The 13,520-nt window shown below is 41.4% G+C and overlaps 1 protein-coding gene across 5 annotated transcripts in view; it reads right to left on the bottom strand.

Annotated features, from left to right (window-relative positions):
- The window catches only part of LOC117431948 (leucine-rich repeat-containing protein 4C-like), a 575,203-nt gene that overhangs the window by 95,470 nt on the left and 466,213 nt on the right, over window positions 1-13,520 (bottom strand). For 2 of the 5 annotated variants that reach the window (XM_034053250.3, XM_034053255.3), the window contains exon 1: window positions 2,698-4,214. The exons of the other annotated variants lie outside the window; for them this stretch is intronic. The gene's annotated coding sequence lies outside the window, so the exon portion shown is untranslated. Of the gene's footprint in view, window positions 1-2,697; window positions 4,215-13,520 lie in introns of those variants that run through there. 5 annotated transcript variants of the gene reach the window in all.

Below are 13,520 nucleotides of genomic sequence, written 5' to 3' on the forward strand. Positions count from 1 at the left end.
AATGTTGTTGAAGCTGAAACCCTGGGATCCTTCAAGAAGCTGCTTGATGAGATTCTGGGATCAATAAGCTACTAACAACCAAACGAGCAAGATGGGCTGAATGGCCTCCTCTCGTTTGTAAACTTTCTTATGTTCTTAAATACTGTGTGTATATTTGTTCTTCATTAGAAAAACACACAATATTATTTTTCTTGACATTTTTCTAATTTAACAAAGTAGTTTACAAGTGGATCAATAGCATAATTAATGACTGACAACACTTTGCAAGAACAATCAAAATACAGCTAAAACAGTATGTTATACAGTGAAGAATAATCACTGTTTACACTTTCACAACATTGGTCTGGAATTCTGCTCTCCAGCAATATCACAAACACGGAACACTAGGTGCTTACACTCAGACAATGTATTGATTTGTTTTGTCATACAGCACTTCCTGACCTGTTAACTTCTCTGTATTTTATTCTTTCTCTAGCTGTTCAAATAAGTAAAAAGCTGTGGGAGTTTTTTGTCTGTCTATACCGTACACTATTTTAAATATGTTTTTACATTTTAAATTATACAACAGTGCACTGCCAACAAAAAAACAAAATACACTGAAATCACCCAGTAAGCTTATTTTGTATTCAATCACAGTCTTAAATGTAGCAGTCATATCAAAATAATATTTGATGGGAAAATGAATGAACAGCAAGAATGTTCTGCTTGTGTTCTGCTTCATCAGTGTGTCACTTGTGGTATTATGGGCCTGTCGCACACACCCACACATACACAATCACAGTTTCAAATACTAACTATCTGTGATCTGGCTCTTTGATCCTCCAAAAGAGTATGGGGGCAAACCATTTCAAATGCTTTTAAATGCATCTTACTTTGTCACTTGATTCTGTATTGTGATTGCACTGTATCCCTCAAATATGCCTTGAGTTTGATATCTGTATCAGTACAGAATGTGAGCGGGGATATTGTATGTTCTATAGCTTGCTGCCTGCCTCCCTACCAGACATACAGTAAACGCATGCTTTCTTACATGGATGCAACATACATTGTGACGGGATGCTTTTGGTCATGGTATGCTTTCATAGCTCAGAAGTAAACGTCCGCGTATTAGGCATATGCACATATTTAAAACAAAATGTAAAATGTAAAAAAAAAAAAAAAAAAACACAATTAAACAGAAATTAAACACAGATCTTATTCAACACGTTGGGCCTACCGGTTTTTTGTTTGTTTGTTTGTTTGTTTGTTTTTGTGGTTTGAGACGAGTGCAGACTACATTTTCAATAATATTAAAAAAAAGAAAAAAAGAAAAGAAAAAACGTTGGTATGGTGCAGGCTGATTTTTGCGTTTTTTTGTTTTTTTTTCACACAAATAATATTATATAACTACACGTGCGACAGAGTCGTGGCACAGTGGCTGGTGAAATCTATTAATTATTAATAGTATTGAGGTGGATTCGCTAATGGCGAGATGGAAGTACTCAGTCATTCTATTCTAAGTTAGTAAAAAGAAGGGTATATATTATGGGTGTGCTTTTCTATTCATCTTTATACTGCTGCATTTATAATGGGAGATACGTGACAGCTGATCAGCGTTTGTATCATAGGTACCAAAAACCCTCTAATCTTGATGGTGACAATGACAATCCCAATAAATTGTAAAACCCTTTCACTATCAGCACCATAGTACCGTGGACAGTTCCGCTTGCTGAAGCGCGCGTTGGTTATATGATACAATACAAAATATGTATTTCATATTTCCGGGTACAATGTCAGTCCGTTGTGTGACCCACACGCGGTTAACTGTCTGCCACTCCTTTCTGTTGAATCCTCAGTGTGTTTTTGAACATTTTAATCCCACAGGTTCGGTGTCAGAGCTTCTGTGCTGCACATGTAAGCATCACTGATGCAGAACGCCGGGGGTATTGCTAGAGGTTCTGAAGACAACCAAGTACTGTAAGGAACTAATGCAAAATTGTACAAACCGCGACGAACCTTTAGAACTCAAGTACACGATTCAATAATCCGGTGTGCGTTTGTATACTGGGGGTTACTTGCATTAGCAGAATAGTATAGAAACACACTAAATTAACAACATGTAAAAGTGCTGTGGCGCTTGGGCAGCTGCCTCTGCTCTAATACATCTTGCATTCTTCTTCTTACAGAACCACACCAGGTAGAACCTCGAGTCTACTGCATAACGTTCGGCTCGGGTATTTAAACGACGTGTGTTAGGATTTCAAATGTACCGATCATTAGTCAGGACTGTCCCTTATGTTACCAAAAATCAACCAGATATTAATCCATTTGAGACATTTTACAACTGCCACACCGAGGAAGCAGAGCATAGTGAGACACCAGACCAACCTTGGCATAGACAGAATTATAAATCCAGTTAAGTCTATTATAGTAAATGATTCCTGCGGCACTGGAAGCTACACGCACACTTCCTGATATATTATACTTACTGATATTATATACTTACTCGTATATTGCGTATTAACTCGACAAGTTATTGTTATAAAGCCCGTTCATTATTAAGCTATTTAATGCAGCACAAGAGAAAACTGCAGTTGTAGCTCCACTTTTCTAAATGTGACTAAATGTACTGGAATATTATGATTTAATACGGTACTCGGGAATGAACTTAATAAACACATATATTGATGGATGAATTAATTAAATACAGCACCTCACCTTCCCCTTGTAGATTCCACAACGAGTCATGAACAGAAATCCGTGGTCTCCACTTCACAACCCCCCTGACAATTGCAACGAAAATCCATCTGCAATTTCCGAATCAGTTTCACCAGATCCAAACAAGCATCCGCCACATACAGACTCGATCCTATCCAGATGAGAGCAACCCACACAAGTTTTCATACTAGGTTTATTTTGGCGTGTGCTGTTTTTATTTCCCTTTGAGCACAAATCTAGAATAAATCTATACTTTGTTTAAGCTGGTCACCCGCTGCTCCTTCTTTATCCGGTTTTCAGTCTGGTTTGTTTCCAGCAATATGTGTATGCTTTAGTTTAAAAACATCCTTGAAAATAATTTGTTTTAGGTTTTGACCATATTTCACACCAACCAAATCCAGTATCTAGTATTTTTTTCCAATGCCCCATTATAGTCCAATGCTGAATGTCTGATTCCCCCCAAAATATCTTGGTGAGGTTTGCTTTCTTAAGTAACTTTGTAGACTCCTACCCAGAGGAATCTGATTAAATTTCCAATCACAACCCAGTGCGGAACAAAATGTCCTTCTTTTCCCTTTTACTGTACCCAATATGTTTATATTCTTTGGAAGAAAAAGCAGCAGAAAATGCAAGCGTCATACAAATCTGTGACAATATTTCCCGTCTTCATTTCAGGTGTCTCGCTTAAAAATCCGAGTGCCTCTTTCACAAAAAACAAATTCCATGTTTTTGTTTATTAATGTTCCCGTTTAAACAGTAGCGATTTTCAGTTCTTCCCCCTCAACAGCCCCTTTCCAAATCATAAAGGCATACTGTACCATTTAATTACAGGTCATATTTTTACTTCAATGTATTCTGTCTTCTCAAACCATCAGAAGGGAAGACCATAAAACTAATAAGAACCCCCTCGCCAAAAAAATAAAAGAAAGAAAACAAATCTCAAAGATGCCTTTTTCTTCTGAAAGTAATGTTCATCATTTCGGCCGAATTGTGAGACCCCGAACAAGCCAAAACAGAGTAATGTTACAAGTTGATTCCCGACTGTGATTTGTTCTGTGTTTTGTATTTCTTCAAGGAAAGCTCAGCTACAGCCGTGTGCATATATTCCTTAAAATATCTCTTCAAAACTAGAAAATAGTCGAGCACCCGTTCCATTTATTTAGCTAAAGCATAGCTATGCATTAAAAACACCAGCACTCGTCTAGTTCAGCACTCCACTGCAGACTCCCTCAGCGGCTCCCTCTGAAAGCACGCCGGTTTATAATCCACTGTGTCCCGAGCGCAGGCTGCTGCTGCTGCTGTCAAATGCGTGCAGGCTGCAGTTTTGCAGGAATGCTCCCTCTCCAGCATCGCTCTGTTCCTGAATGTGTTGTCCCCGTTCTCTCTCATTGCACCCTTTCTTACTCGCTTCTTGTGCTGGGTAAAATACAATTACCCAATTACCTCCCATCATCTTGCCACTGATTGGTCAATTGCATTAACACTTGATGCCAGAAGAGAAAAGAAGGGGAGATACAGTACTGCAAGTATGCCCAACTCAGAAGCTCCTGACGGCAACTGTGATGCGCGGGTGCCATCTACCGGCCGGTTTGTGGCTCACTGTGTCAATATTATATATTATTATTATTAGCTGACAGTGAAGCAGGCACAAGTCTGTTCTGTGCAGCAGCAATGCAGAGACATGTCATAATATAAGTGATACAAATCATTGCATCACTCCCCCATGTTTGACAAATAATTAGAAACAGCCTTCTTTATTAACAGCAGCAATGCCAATTCCATTCTACTGACACATACTGTAATTCCAAAGACAAGTGATGCTATACAATACTACATAATGCTTTTAAAAACAACATTATATTTAAAAGGTGCAGAAGGACAACATCCTTCCTTATGACACTAGTCACCGGAAACTAGAGCGGTTTTGGCTGTCCAGTTAGTGTACATTCCCTAAGTTACTCTCAAAACAAAAACAAATATCAAAAGTGATTTTCTTTTTTCTTCTAAATGGTAAAACAAAACACATGAAACAACCTTAATAAATAAGAATATATAATTGTAGACATCTATTTCTTGTAACTTTTTTCCTCATCCACAAAAGCAAAACTTTTGTTACAAAAGATTGTTTCTTTAATTGTTTTCGATAATTTTCTAGAAATTATAAATTATAGTATGTAAACTTTTGACTACAACTGTGTGTGAGTCTCTGTGTGTGTATATATATATATATATATATATATATATATATATACACACACACACACACACACATATATATTAGGGCTGTCAATTAATCGCAGTTTCTGCGATTAACGCGTAAATGTTTTTAGAGATTAATTATTTTAATGCGCGTTAATCGCATTGCTGTGTCTTGAGCCTTTCGGCACACCGTACTTCAAAGTCTGAGTGGAGTTATTGTTTAAATAGAAAGTTAGTCACTGAACCGCTTAATGGAGCAAAGCACTAAAAATGAATGGGATTTTTTTTTTTTTTTTGACAGGCTCACTGGACAGAAAGACGCTTACTTGTCTACTGTCAAAGTGAGTTCCAGTATCAAACACAAGGACATCTAGTCTGCTGCGTGCTGAATATGCCTTCATCTCTCAAAATACACTAGCAGCTCTTTTGCTCTTTACAAACAATAACAACAACAAATTAAACCCACCAGTTTCGACAGAAATGCAGGATCGCTGCAATCCCATATCAAGCAGAGTATGATCATGATAATAAATGACTTAGGCTAAATTGCTCTTTTTTTTTTTTTTTGCACGTAGTATGTAAAGCCTAACAATTGTTAGTTTGCAGCTTTTGGATACGATGACAGGTTTTTTTTGTATGTTCTCTTCACAATTAACAGTTCATTTCCTAGAAGTGCTTACTATAGCTACATATTTATAATTTTATTTTAAAAAACTAATTTATTTCAGTTCACAATCACATTTAAAAATAGATATCCGATGTATTATGTTTTCTGATCTCTGTATGCTGCTGATCAAGCTTGAACCACACATTTTATTGTGTTGGTTGTATTTGTAATTTCTAAATTATTGCCCCTAGTACATTTTGGTGGTGGTCTCAATGGGTACATTTCCTGGTTAAATAAATACATAAATAAATACATTTTAAACAATTTTATTTACAGTTAAGGATAATAAAAACAATAGCATCAGTAATAAAACAAATTTAAATTCAATGGATGTAGTAATTGATTAACTATGATTATTTTTTTAAATTGTGAGATTAATTGCGATTAATATTTGTAATTGCTTGACAGCCCTAATATATATATATATATATATATATATATATATATATATATATATATATATATATATATATATTGTAAAAGAATCCGGCACTCACGGGTTCGTGCCCCTTTAAAAATTACGACCCAGAACACAAGAGAATGGATTTTCCTGCCCTGACGCGCTATTTTTTTAATAAACACAAAATAAAACAAATATAACAAAACACAAAATAAACACCTAGCTCCGCTTTGGAGCGCTAACTAAACAGGTTATTTCCCTCACCAACTCACAGGACGGCTAAGCCGTTTACCTGGCACCACAAAACACAAATAAACTACGCGGGATTCACAGCACTTATTTCAGCGACTGCTCGGAAGCAGAGTACCTCATCTGCCTCCTTCTACTCAGCAGCCTCGATCAGATTAACTGATCCTCTCTTATACCCTGCCCTGGTCCCAATTCCTAATTACTGCCCAGGTGCAGGGGGTAATTAAATAATAAAACAATTAACAAAAACTAATTAATAGAAACGCAAAACAATTAAACAATAAACCAAAACAATTAAACTAAACAAAGGTGCATTTTTACATGTTTTTTCTATTCAGGGAGGCTTTAACCCCCTCCCTGCTGTCTCACACACCCTGCTGCTGTTACTATATACAGTACTGTGCAAAAGTTTTAGGCAGGTGTGAAAAAATGCTGTAAAGTAAGAATACTTTCAAAAATAGACATGTTAATAGATTATATTTATCAATTAACTAAATGCAAAGTGAGTGAACAGAAGAAAAATCTAAATCAAATCCATATTTGGTGTGACCACCCTTTGCCTTCAAAACATCATCAATTCTTCTAGGTACACTTGCACAAAGTCAGGGATTTTGTAGGCATATAGTCAGGTGTATGATTAAACAATTATACCAAACAGGTGCTAATGATCATCAATTCAATATGTAGGTTGAAACACAATCATTAACTGAAACAGAAACAGCTGTGTAGGAGGAATAAAACTGGGTGAGGAACAGCCAAACTCAGCTAACAAGGTGAGGTTGCTGAAGACAGTTTACTGTCAAAAGTCATACACCATGGCAAGACTGAGCACAGCAACAAGACACAAGGTAGCTATACTGCATCAGCAAGGTCTCTCCCAGGCAGAAATTTCAAGGCAGATAGGGGTTTCCAGATGTGCTGTCCAAGCTCTTTTGAAGAAGCACAAAGAAACGGGCAACGTTGAGGACCATAGACGCAGTGGTCGGCCAAGGAAACTTACTGCAGCAGATGAAAGACACATCATGCTTACTTCCCTTCGCAATCGGAAGATGTCCAGCAGTGCCATCAGCTCAGAATTGGCAGAAAACAGTGGGACCCTGGTACACCCATCTACTGTCCGGAGAGGTCTGGTCAGCAGTGGCCTTCATGGAAGACTTGCGGTCAAAAAGCCATATCTCCGACGTGGAAACAAGGCCAAGCGACTCAACTATGCACGAAAACACAGGAACTGCGGTGCAGAAAAATGGCAGCAGGTGCTCTGGACTGATGAGTCAAAATTTGAAATATTTGGCTGTAGCAGAAGGCAGTTTGTTCGCTGAAGGGCTGGAGAGCGGTACACGAATGAGTGTCTGCAGGCAACAGTGAAGCATGGTGGAGGTTCCTTGCAAGTTTGGGGCTGCATTTCTGCAAATGGAGTTGGGGATTTGGTCAGAATTAATGGTCTCCTCAATGCTGAGAAGTACAGGCAGATACTTATCCATCATGCAATACCATCAGGGAGGCATCTGATTGGCCCCAAATTTATTCTGCAGCATGACAACGACCCCAAACATACAGCGAAAGTCATTAAAAATCTTCAGTGTAAAGAAGAACAAGGAGTCCTGGAAGTGATGGTATGGCCCCCACAGAGCCCTGATCTCAACATCATCGAGTCTGTCTGGGATTACATGAAGAGAGAAAAGAAACTGAGGCTGCCTAAATCCACAGAAGAACTGTGGTTAGTTCTCCAAGATGTTTGGGCCAACCTACCTGCCGAGTTCCTTCAAAAACTGTGTGCAAGTGTACCTAGAAGAACTGATGCTGTTTTGAAGGCAAAGGGTGGTCACACCAAATATTGATTTAATGTAGATTTTTCTTCTGTTCACTCACTTTGCATTTTGTTAATTGCTAAATATAAACTATTAACATGTCTATTTTTGAAAGCATTCTTAATTTACAGCATTTTTTCACACCTGCCTAAAACTTTTGCACAGTACTGTGTGTGTGTGTGTATATATATATATATATATATATATATATATATATATATATATATATATATATATGAAAGCGGCAGTGTGGTCCAGTGGTTAAAGTCCAGGGCTTGTAAGCAGAAGGTCATCGGTTCAAATCCCACTGCTGACTCACTGTGCGACCCTGAGCAAGTCACTTAACCTCCTTGTGCTCCATCCTGCAGATGAGATGTTAAATCAATGTCCTATTGTAAGTGAGCCTGCATATAATGTACAGTTCACAGCCTACCTCTGTCCACACTTACGCTGATACCAGGGCTGGCCCCCGGCACGCTGCTGGCTGGAGGATCCGGCCCACGATGTTAAAGTTCCGGGCAATGGCAAGTCTGGGTCCCAAGCCCCGTTCGCCAAGTTATCAGTGTGGGGCGGGCCGGTCCCTATGTATTAACACCTTGTAGTCCCTGGGTGGAAGCCTGACCCGATAGACCACTTCCCCAACTCGATCCAGGATCAGGCAGGGTCTTATCCAGGTGCTGTCTAGCTTGTGACAGCAGCCTCGCTTTTGTTGGGGGCTGTAAACCCACATTGGCTCCCCGGCAAGGAAGTGCCGTCCCTGCACCCGAGTTTCACAATACTGCTTTTTGTGGAGCTGAAGCTGACCACAGGGAAAGCAATGTGAACTGTCCAGCCAGTCCTGCAAATGCCTAGCATATTCCGGGCCAGGTGTTCCCAGCCAAGCATCAATAGCGCTGGGGCGCAGCTGATGGACTCCTGGATGGCAGTGCGGCAAGCCAGCAGGATCAGCGGCAGCTGAACGTACCAGTCCCTCTGGTGAGCGGTGGTAGCAATGGGAAGCTGGATGGAGAGGGTCTGATTGAACCGCTCCACCAGCCCATCACTCTGAGGGTGTAGCGGTGTGGTGCATCTGTATTCCCACATGAAGGCACATCTCGGCAATGACTTAAAGTTGTGTTCCTGGTCTGCCTGGAGCTCCTGAGGGACCCTGAATTGGCAGAAGAACCCCTCCAGCAGCGCCTCTGCCACCATCTCTGCCTCCTGGTCTGGCAGCGTGTAGACCTAAGGCCTCTGCGAAACAGTCCATTGCCACCAGTATGAAGCGGTTACCCCGGTCAGAGCATGGGAAGGGACCAAAGATGTGGACTCCCATGTGTTCAATGAGGACACTGACTGAGAACTGCTGAAGCGGGGCATGCAACCGGCATGGGGGTTCTTTCCAGGCCACACACTCATCACAGTGTCGGAAATAGTCCGCCACATCCCGGCAGCCGTACCCCCAGTAAAACGCCTGTTGGAGCTGGCATAGGGTTTTGGCATCTCCAAAGTGTCCCAAACATGGGGTGCCGTGATGGGCCTGGAGTTTTCAGGGAGCCTGGTATCACCACTTGCCACCTCTCCTCCCGGTCCGCTGACCCACCACCATCGCTGCAGGACGCCATCTCAGATGGGTTGGTTGCTCCTTTGTGACCACAGCCCCTTTGTTGCTGCAGACGGCAGGGCAATCTCCTCCCAGGGCGGCCGCTAGTGTGCTTCCAGCCAGCGCAGCACTGGTTGCAGGTCAGAATCCCGGTCTTGCTGGCATCCCCAATCTGCCACGGCGACCGTGGACAGCTTGTTGCAGGTCACGGTAGTTGCCCGGCTCTCCCACACTCCCAGTCCTTAACCCCTCTCTGCTCTGCAGTGAACAGCTCCTGCTCCTGGAACTACCACTTGTGGCAGTGGTTGCAGTCCTCCTCAGCCAGGGGTGGTGTGACAGTGCATCAGCGTTGGTGTGGTGCTCTGGAGCCCAGTGTTGGAGCTGATAGTTGAATGGCAGCAGTTGCTCGATCCAGCATGCCATCTGTCCCTCTGTGTCTCAGAAAGTCAACAGCCACTAGAGAGTGGTGTGGTCGGTCCAGACAATGAAGGGCAGCCCGCAGAGGTAATGTCGGAAGTGGCGTACTGCCACCACCACTACGAGCAGTTTTTGTCACGTCACACAATACCGGTAACCTCCTTTGCTCAGGGGCGAACTAAAGTAAGCCACCACCCACTCTCCATCTGGCCACTGCTGTGACAGGACTGCTCCAATCCCCTTGTTGCTGGCATCGGCGTCAAGCAGGAACAGGTGAGCTGGATCAGGGGGCAGCTGCACAGGCGTCTGGATCAACGCTTCTTGCAGGTTGTCAAAAGATCTTTGATACACCTCAGTCCAGTTGAACATCTCCTCCTGCTTCAGAAACCGGTGGAGGGGGTCAGTGATTGTAGTGAAATGGGCAACAAAAGCAGCGGTAATAGGAAGCAAGGCCCAGGATGATTTGCTGGGACAGGCCAGTCCCTGACAGAGCTGCTCTTCCACGGCTCGGTATGAATGCCTTCACTGCCTACTCATGAAGGTGATCTCCAATTGCATGAAGCGGCACTTGTCTGGGTGAAGTTTGAAGCCGGCCACTTCCAGCCGCTATAGCACCTCATGCATGGAGCGCAGGCCCTCCTTGAAAGTTGGCCCGTGCACCAGCAGATCATCCAGGTATGCTGGTATGCCAGGCAGCGTTGCTGAAGGACCCCATTCCCCCCCTTCTCCATCAGCTGTTCAAAGGTGGCAGGTGCATTGCAAAGTCCGAAGTGCATGATTTTAAACTGCCACAGCCCTTGGCCGGTGGAGAAGGCTAAGAGTCTTTGTGGGTAGCATCATTCAGCCGCCAGTAGTCCATACAGAACTGCCACTCTCCACCCTTTTTTGGAACCAGGACTACAGGCGCAGTCCACAGGCTGTCTGACGGCTCAATGAGACCACCTCCAGCATCTCACCCAGGACTTTCTCTGCTGCTTCCTGCCGTCCCAGGGGTAGTCGACAGGGCCGCAGTTGCCATGTTTCACCATGCTTAATAATATGCAGTACCATACCTCTCTGGGTTTTACCATGCTTATCTTTGCTTTACCATGATTTCACTATGTTTTAATACACTTTGCTAGGGGAAGTTAACTAATAAACAACCAGTGTGTTTTACATCTAGAAAAAATGCAGAAAAAAATATGTAGGCTGAACACAATGGTTGTAAATATATTATACTGTAAGGGAAATATTGGAGGTTTGTGAACTATTTCATAAATAGCATACAGAAAATGATACAAACAGGTGATCTTTGACCGCTGTGTAATGTTTCAGATTGGATTGCAGACTGCACAAGGCACAGCCAGTTTGATCTTGGTACAAGATAAGATTGGTTTATTGGTTCAGATGGAAATGTAGCTTTAGATACAGCAGAGGGCTGATGCTATAAGAGGAACAGCCTAAGCTTACTGGGATAAATAACACCTATGGAGCTGGATCCCTGCTTCACAAATCAAGAGTAAGTAGCTTCAAATTACATTCACTTAGTATTTTGTTCCACCCCTGTCCCCTTATCTTTTTATTATGTTTGGATATAACATGTAGCAAAATAGATATAGTATATAGTGATAAAAGAGAGATCTTACAGCAGAATGAATGTAAAACAGAGAGATCTTACAACAGAATTAATGTAAAATACGTGCTATCAGAAAAGTCTTATTTCATGTTCTACCCTCTCAGCCATTGAAGTGTGGGAACATGGCCTGTTATTGGGCGTAAAGATTTGATTTTCGTTGCCTGAAGCTGCTTTGCTTTCTGCAGGGTTTATGTGTCCACCACTGTCAAATTAACAAGGGTAGACACAAGGTTTCTGTCTCCTGCTTATTTATCAACAAGGTTATGCAGACTTTCCGCCAGTACTGTAAACCTTCCTCAGTCAGCAACCAGCTGACTTCTTCTCTACTCTAACCCACACTACAAGCAACACATCAGGTGTTTGGTCACATGACAAAAGAGATCATCTAAAAGGGTTGTACAACTTGACAAATCTAAAATATATCCACAAGGTGGTACATGATATATCGGTTTTACAATGTTACTTTCACTATGTATTATATCTGTTTCAATATACAGTGCTACCCAATTATAAAGCGGTTGTCGGGGTCCATAATTGGACCGTGTTATTTGTGTTTTGCCTTATAACGAATATTGGTATTTTTGTTCCTGAAATGATTTACAATGGCCAAATTAATGAATGCACGGTTTATTGGGACGATTATTCGTGGCCCATTAGCCTGGGCCACACCAAAAACAACAAACAGTCTTGCACATTCACACAGCAGCTTGTCCGACTCAGCTGTTAGCTTTGTTCGCGTTGATGTGGGCTTTCATGTCCCCGCCTACCTGTACGTCAATTAATGCTGGCTGAGGCAAGCTTACCGCTTCCCTGCTTCCACACACGCACGCACGCACGCACGCACGCACGCACGCACGCACGCACACACAGGGTCTGTAGACCAGTCATGTAACAATATAAATCCCGGGTTGTTACAATATATACATAGTATAATATAAACTGCTATTCCACCAGTTTTAAGTTTACATCACTCTTACCGTATTCTTTCGAATTTAAGACCATTTTTTGCATCTTAAATTCCAGTACAGTATAGTGATGCATGTATAGTGATGCATGTATTGACACTAGTGGTCAATGTCCCGGTTTGAACGATCGCCCCATCATCAAAATTTTAACATGAATTTTTGGTTTTTAATAACCATGTGCAAATAATGCCTGAGGGGAAATATCGTGGCTCACATGAATAGAAAAAAACTGCCCAGAAGTAGTTGCTCTGTGCATTGAATGATTCAGTGTTAGGGTTCGGGTTATCTTCGGTTCAGATTATTAGACATTTGTATTAGACATTTTAATAGTTTTGTTTTCACACTGGGCACTGCCATTTCTTACTTGCAAAGATTATGTAAAGCCCTTTATTTTAGTGGACCGAAAATTTCATGTGCTTTATATATTTTTAAATGTAGCAACTTTTTTATTTTAGAGTTTTTCAAGTACAAATGTGTTTTTTATGATGTTTTGCACTAGACACTGTAGCTTTAAAGTTTTTAAAGTTTGTTTTGTGAAAAGATTTGAAAACAGTGGACATGCTGCGGAAGCTTCGAATTATTTAAATATGTTAACTGCACTTCTTGATTCTTTATCATGACTGTGTGCTGTGCTCTGTCTTTTGAATTTTAAGCATGCCTAATTGTAAACGTAATCTATCTACCTAATGTTAAAAGAGCTCTCTGCAATAATTTCTGTAATTTTGCCCCTGCCTGACTCAACAGCCTCCCACACTTTTGGCTTAACGACAACTTTACACACCCTGGGCCTTGCCTCGGCAGAATCCGGTACTATAATCGAAATTACATAAATAAATAAACGTTTGAACAGAATGGAGTCATTTACAATCGTTTACAAAGTCAAATTTGTGTATATACAGTTATATAACGTACATAATTTATAGT

This window comes from Acipenser ruthenus, chromosome 27, assembly GCF_902713425.1.
Source record: "Acipenser ruthenus chromosome 27, fAciRut3.2 maternal haplotype, whole genome shotgun sequence".
Lineage (NCBI taxonomy): Eukaryota > Metazoa > Chordata > Actinopteri > Acipenseriformes > Acipenseridae > Acipenser > Acipenser ruthenus.